This window comes from Alexandromys fortis, unplaced genomic scaffold (genome assembly GCF_014885135.2).
Source record: "Alexandromys fortis isolate MF-2015 unplaced genomic scaffold, M_Fortis_MF-2015_v1.1 scaffold_38, whole genome shotgun sequence".
In the NCBI taxonomy this organism is placed as follows: domain Eukaryota; kingdom Metazoa; phylum Chordata; class Mammalia; order Rodentia; family Cricetidae; genus Alexandromys; species Alexandromys fortis.
Genome location: NW_026067916.1, coordinates 8,433,934 through 8,441,449, shown reverse-complemented (window position 1 = coordinate 8,441,449; position 7,516 = coordinate 8,433,934).

Here is a 7,516-nt window from a genome sequence, read left to right as displayed (position 1 = left end):
TGACTGTGAACTGAAATCTCTGAAACTGTGGGCTTGCGAACTGAGGCTCTTAGGTTATTTTGTTACGTATCTGAAAAAATTGACTGCTACACTTTTTATTTTCAAACAACGTTGTCGTTATTTAAATGCACCCTTGCCGTTGCCACCTTGACTTTGTTGTGTACTAGAATCTATTATGCCTCCTCAAAGTATGATTTCTCACACAATAGCATGACTTATAAAACAATAATTTCTCATATATAAATTAAATGACATGTGGTCAATCTGTATATTTTTTCAGCACAAATGACTTGGAAAGTTATTTTTATTTTACTAATTAAAAAATCCACTTCAATGAAGTTCAATGATGTGCCCAAAGTCAAACTGAGTTTTAAAACCAAAAATTATGGCTTAGGAGGTTATTTTCAAATCAGTGCTGCAATATTGTCTTGTGTCTTTATACTTCCACATCCACAGGACTGTGTTCATTACAGCTGAGCAGCCTCTTAGCTTGTCCTCATGTCTTGCTGTATTATGACTATATATACCCACTGGTCTTTTAATATGTATATCTGGTCCAAAACGGCATTCGAAACTTTAATACTTACTGAATTTTAAAAGTAGCACATGATGTATTTATCAGAAAAGTACACAGTCTATGGAAGACAGGGCAGGAAATTAGTTACACAGAAGTACATATAGTAGAATGTATGCTCTTACTTCACCGTGGTTCATAAAACAAAGACAAATATTTTAGTCAGAAAATGAAAGGCGTGAGCTTCTCACTCTGTTTTCTCCTGTCTTCTCCCGTGAAAGAAAAAGACAAGTTGCGGGAAAGTGTCCTTGGTAAGAGGACGAGAATTTGCAAGCAGAACATTGATGTATCTTTGTGATTCTCCAGTTGAAAATATGTGAAGTGTTTATTGCATTTTTAGTTTTTTAAACTAAATATATTTGTTTTACCTATAGCAACATGCATGCCATGGTACATGGGTAGATGTCAAAGAACACCTGCCAGGTCTCTGCTCCGCCTTACATCATATGCGTCCTTCAAATTAAGCTCAGTCCCCCGGACATGATGGACAGTACCCTTACCCACTGAGCCATTTTGTTGACCCATACATAAGCATTAAAAATTTCTTCTAGCAAGAAATAGTAAGACAGAATCTACCTACAAAGAGAAGTATCAAATATCTCCATCATTGCAAGAATGATTCCACTAAGACTAAGTCACAACCTTGGGAGTTGGAAGAAACTGTGTTAAGGAAGTCCTGAGTGAAAGAATTGGAACAAGAAGGAAGTAAGTCAAAAGAACAAAAACTTAGGAATGTTATAAAAAGGATTCTTACTACATCAAGCTTAGCTCAGTGGGAAGCAAATTAATATCTGTCACCATTCAGGTATCTCTAGACTTCATTCTCTGCTGTCATCTAAACTGAACATTTCACGAAGGTCTAGTGCCCTGCACCTATGATCCTAGCTCTTGACAGATAGGTGCAAGAGAATCCGGAGTTCAAGGCCAGCCTCTGCTACATAGTTTGAGGCAAGCCTGGACGACGAAAAACTCTGTCTGAAAAGCAAAAATCGGCAAATTCAAGTCAATATAAAATGCATGTATCCTCTAAAGTATAAGACCTCTTGTTCTGTACAATACTGACAACGTAGCCAAGAGTGAATTTCCATTATCCATGATGTCTTTGCGCACTAGTCCAACAATGAAAGCAGCACCACTAGCCCTCACGTCCTACTGGGTTCTCGCTAATTTTGTGGAACTCCAACCATGTCAAGAAACTGCTGTGATTCAGACGCCATTTTAAACAAGTGATTCATCTACTTTCTGATTAATATTTTATCATCCAGGGAGTCTATAACATTTCGCTTTTTAGTTTGAGGCCTCTATTCTTAATCTGAGGGTATTTTCTAAGGGCCTTTGATCGAGGGCTTATATTTATCTCAGAGACTAGTGTTGAAATGCATTCTACTTGAACCTTTGAGACCAAAGTCAGAAAAAAAGTAACTTTCTAAAAATAAATTCAAGAGATCTTCAAATATCCATCATGGCCCAGCATGATGGTTCATCTTCTTAATCTCGGCTCTCAGGAGGCAGACTAGACAGATCTCTCTGAATTTGGTGCCAGCCTGGTCTACATAGGCAGTTGTAGTACAGCCAGCACTACATAAAAAGGCCTGGTCTCAAAAAGAAACAAACAGAAAATAAAAATATCCATCATGGAAATTTTCAGAGAATCTCTTTGTGCAACTATGGCATAGGAACAAATGAGTTTAATCAAAATGCAAACGGGGTGGTGTCCAATATTCTAGAGACCAAGAAAGGTCAAGGGACACTTTAGATAACACTGAAGGCGTGGCTTGAATTTTAGAGCACACAGGAAATCTCATGTTGGGTGAAAGCAGCAAAACAAACTACTTTGTGTGCTGAAATAACATTTAAGCCGATGACTATGTCTGCGGCTAATGTCTATAGTCCTTAGATACATTAACATTATTCTGAATAAACTAACTGGGATTGAGACATCATCATTTGCAACCAGCAGAGTTTGGATTATTAGACCATGTCCTTCTGCCACTACACTGTGAGGTACAAATTGCATCGTGTATTCTGTGACAGGACAAAATGCATTCTCAATTCCATGTGGGATTAAAAAGGAATAAATGCTGTACCGGATAATTTTCAGTAAACCCAAACTAAAATCATCTGAGAGGAGGAAACCACAATTTAAAAAAAGATTTAGTAAGACTGTGTTATAGGCACAATGGGGAAGGGCCTACCCCATTTTGGGTGATGCCATCCCTGGGCTGGTGGTCCTAGGTTCTGTAAGAAAAAAAAAAAAAAAAGGCTTAACAAGCTACGAGGAGCAAGCCAGTCAGTAAGCAGCGCACCCCTCTATGGCTTCTGCATCAGCTCCTGCCTCCAGGATCCTGCCCTGTGTGAGCTCCTGTCCTGACTTCCCTCGATAATGTAGTACATTGTAGAAGTGTAAGCCAGACAAATTCCTTTCCTCCCCAACTTGTTTTTGGTCGTAGGGTGATAGAAACCTAAACTAATACAAATGAGATAAACAGATGGCTGGGTAGATGATGGGTGATGGCTGAAGAAGTAAATAAACACTGGGGAAAAAAAAGGTGTTTTTCATGCTACTAATTATAACAATAGTTGTTGCCCTTGGTCTACAACAAACAACAATCGCCCATGAGAGAATTCCCCGGTTCTTTTCAAATGACTACATTTCACTGTCCTGCCCACAGTAGGGGATAGTCCCTTAGAACTGCGGGGCCAGCTTGAGCGGTTTGGGTGCCTTTAGCAAACATCCCGGGATGATTAAGCTCTTTATTTACTTCTTGACACCAAAGGATATCCTTCAGCCCCTAAAGTGATCTTAAATGGCGCCCGTGGTGGTGGTTCCTTCTGTTGCACCGGGATCGAGTTTCATGTTCCAATCAGCCTCCCCATTAGCAGTCCTTCCCTGGACAGCGCAGAGCTAACGGTGTGATGAGAGCCCTGGCCGCTGGCTCAGGCAGGGCTGCAGGTCCGCACATGTGGATCCTATTTTCGGGGCTATGATTGATTTACTCCGCCACAATGGCTAGCCCTCTATTCTCCCATATGATGCTTATCAACAAAATGGTGTCTGCTTAACTCATTTATTAGAAAAGGTAACTACTATATTGCAGAAATTTGAAATCACTTCCCAATAACGACCTTTGTTTATGTTTAGCACAGTATGTGAGAAATTCTACATGATCCAAATATTTACAATTTAGATAATTGCTTAATGACTTAAGAATCCAAGATTCATTTTGTAAGGAAACCAACTTCTTTTATAGTTTGATATATTTTTTTTATTTTGACTCCTCTTCTTTATCATCTCTGCCATTAATAAAAAAATTTTTCCAAGGATATGTTGCTCGTAAACATTATCCAGGATTTTTGTGGGCTGCACCCTCACCAAACAGAGAAAGAGGCATATTTGAAATTTACTAACTTGATCTATTTAGTCGTGAATTTCATTTTATACTCATCGGTTTCACATGTTAACATAGAATGGTATAAAAATTTTATGTAGGAATATAGATCTGTGTATAATGTACATGTATGAGTGTATACAAACTACAAGTAAAATAATAATCATCTGTACTTGTTTTTCTTTTGAAGATATACAAATATGAGAGTGGGTTTGTGGTGGGAAGGAATGGTATAGGCCATGGAAAGCAGCTAAAAAGTTTTGATTATTGATAGATTGTCAAGTCCATATCAAGCATAAATAATCTCAGAAAATACTTTACAATATTGGAATTAGGTAATACACGAAATTGTAGGAAACATGGTCAAAATATACAGCTGGAATTAGCTAATATGTGAAATCATATAAAATATGGTTACCCGAAAATACTCTTAGTTTTGGATTTTTTAAATCTAGCGAGTGCTGTAGAGATTATGGAAAGACTCTGATAACTTATTTATAATTTCTGGAGTCTGGGACCATGAACTAATGCAGCACTGTTTTCTCCGTAAGTTCCTGGGAGACGGTCTCGGCCTGGCATGCCGAGAAGGGTGTTAATTCAGTGGTCATTGCTTCTGGAGCTGTTTTATTCAGTGTTTCTTGTTCTGTATCATTTTTGTTGTTCTGTTTTTTTTTTTTTTTTTACTGATAATTCCAGTTTTTACTTTAAGACACTTTCCATGATGGCTACATGCCTATACTTTTACATTATTAATACATGAAAATATTTAAACTTCCTCTGTGTCTGTCACTTGTAGTTCCTTGTCTTATAACAATGTTTTCTCTCACTGCCTCCCTTATTTTTAATTATTAGTGCTGTCTTGTTGATTTTTCATTACTCTACTTGTGTTCTTTATTCTTTTTCTTTAGGTTCATTCTGTGTATAGTTATGTATTCTGTTAAAATTTTAATTTGTTCATTCCTGCTATGTATCAAACAGCAGAAAAGTACAAGGCTATGCATTTCTGTCTCAGTTACTTTTAGCTCTGTTTCGGGTGTATTTTTTCAGGATGGTGGATCTTTTTGAATATTTACATTTATTTTGCATATGTTTCTTTCACAAATGTACTGAAGTGGTTGTCATCGATCTTAGATAAGGGTGTAAAATAATTGTGAGCAATTCCAAAAAACTGACATAATTAAATATGAAAGGATATATACATGGATGAAGGAGTAAATATATATGTGTGTGTGTTCATATGAACACATATGCATACATATATATGTGTGTCTTCTATAGATAAGTATTTATTTCATAATTTATAATGATGCTATTTGTTTTATACAAAATTCTGAAAATGTGCTGTCTAAAAATACCATTATTTGAAAATCTGCTAAAGTAATCTGAGAAGTATAATCTGGTGAACACTAGGATTGATTTTGGTGATAGAATTTCTATCAATATTATTAATTACCACATACTTTTATTTCCTCTTGGCTGTTTGATTTTTTTTTAGAACGATTTCTTGTGTACATTTCATTTGACAATTGTTTCTTTATAAGTCTGGTTGCTACACCGTTCACGATTCATTCTGCAATTTATGCATAATCATTTTTGTAAGTAAAATATTAATTATGCATTTGATATCAGTCACCTTTTCCTCCATATGCCTTAAAGACAGTCTCTCCACCATGCTCTTGTTTTCAGATATGTCTAGTCATTTCTTGCTGATTCTGGTGTGGGAGGGGTTTTGTGGTCATTCTAGTCCTTTCTGTGCAGACTCTAATCCTGGTTCACCATTTTCATCTTTGGCTTACTCTTGATTTCCTTGATTTCCATGTTCAGTTTGCATTTCTTTTGTATTTGACAACATTTTTGGAGGAAATCCTTTTTTAACGTTTTTTTGTAAGATCTACAAGAAGTTGGTACTTTGCTTAAGTTCCTACAATCATGGCAACCTTTCCCACAGCTGGGTTAATGTGGGTAAGCTATGCTTGCATATTTGTGTTCAGGTCTGGTTTGTATAGGTCTCCGTAGTCCTAAAAGTTCATCACCACGGACTTAGAGGTGTCCGCCACAGAGCGCCTTGTTTTAGCAATGATGCCTGTCTGTTGGCATCTTTGTGATCAAATTAGACAGGAAGCATCTGTTCTTCCACACCGGCTGTCTGTTGGCAAACTGGAGATTTGAATCCCTGATGTTTACTAAGTGAAGTTTAAAATCAAGTTCAACATTGTCTAGTTTGATAGGGGGTGTATTTGAATATAGACAGAAGGCTTCAGGAACCGTTCGCCAGCAATATCCTTTCTCAGCCCATGGGGAAAATAGCTGAAGTTCTGCACCGAGGGCCCCGCAGAGTCCTCCGGTCACAGAACGGCTGTGGAAGCTGTGTTCTCAGTGTTGTTTCTGCCTGCCCACCACAGCCTTGCTGTTGGCCGTTCCTCTTCCTTGCTGTCACGATCCACAGGAAACAAATTTATTTGTATGGGCAAAAAAAAAAAATCCTCTCTGCTCCCATTAGCAATCTGCTTCCACTGAGTTAATCCTTTCAGAAACAAGGCTTTCGGTTGTTTACCTTAAAATAATTTTATTTTCCACTGCTAAGTCGTAAACCTGGGAGGTAAAACTTTTGAAATAAAATTTCCCATTAACCACAAGTATCGATTCGCCAGAGTTCTCATTTTATTCTAAAAATATCTAATTTTATTATTTGATACATAATGACAATGAGGCAAGACAAAAAATAAAACCAGACATTTTGAAATGTCTATGGGCTGTATAAGCTCTGTAATGTCAAACACGGGCCTTCCCCCCCCCTTTTTTTCCCTTTCCAACTCGTTTGTCCTGGTCAAGCCAAAATATCATTTTAGTTCATGTGGTATTTAATTGTGAACAGCAACTGCTGGAGGATTTTTAGGGTCACCAGGTCCAGATGTTTGGCCATTAGTCACCACCGTATAACCCTCCTTCAATATTATAAATATGGATAAAATAAGGAAACACTTCAGCCGTCAACAAGATTAGTGTTCAAGACTAATAGGAGCCTGATTCCCGCTTTTCAACTTCGTTCACATTTAACCCTTTGAGGGCAGAGGACTGCGCGCGAAGTAAATCTCTCCCCGCGCGCTTGCACTTGTTTTCTGAAGTTTATATACCTTCATTAATGGCGTGTCCACTCACCAAAGAAGTGCAGGCGGGCTTTTAAGTAGTTTAATACTTTACATCACACTTCATATCTTTTTCTCAACAACATATTGGAATGTTTAAGAAGGTGTTTTTGTTGGACAGTCGGGTAATTGTCCGATAAAGTGACGAATGTCTGTGGCTACGGAGCAGCCCTATTTAAAAGAATTTATTGAACACGTTGGGCTGATCTGTATGCGGTAAACAGCGAAAAGGTATTTTCAAAACCTTTTTCATAAATTTCCCTTCTTCATTATTTATGTGATTTAGAGGTAAAAACAAATACTCTAATGTCTTATGTCTTGCTTGTAGGAATTCTTATATAATAAAAGAGAAATAAAATCTTGCAACTGTCTGGCACAAGCTTTGCAATCCAGACAAATAACCCGTT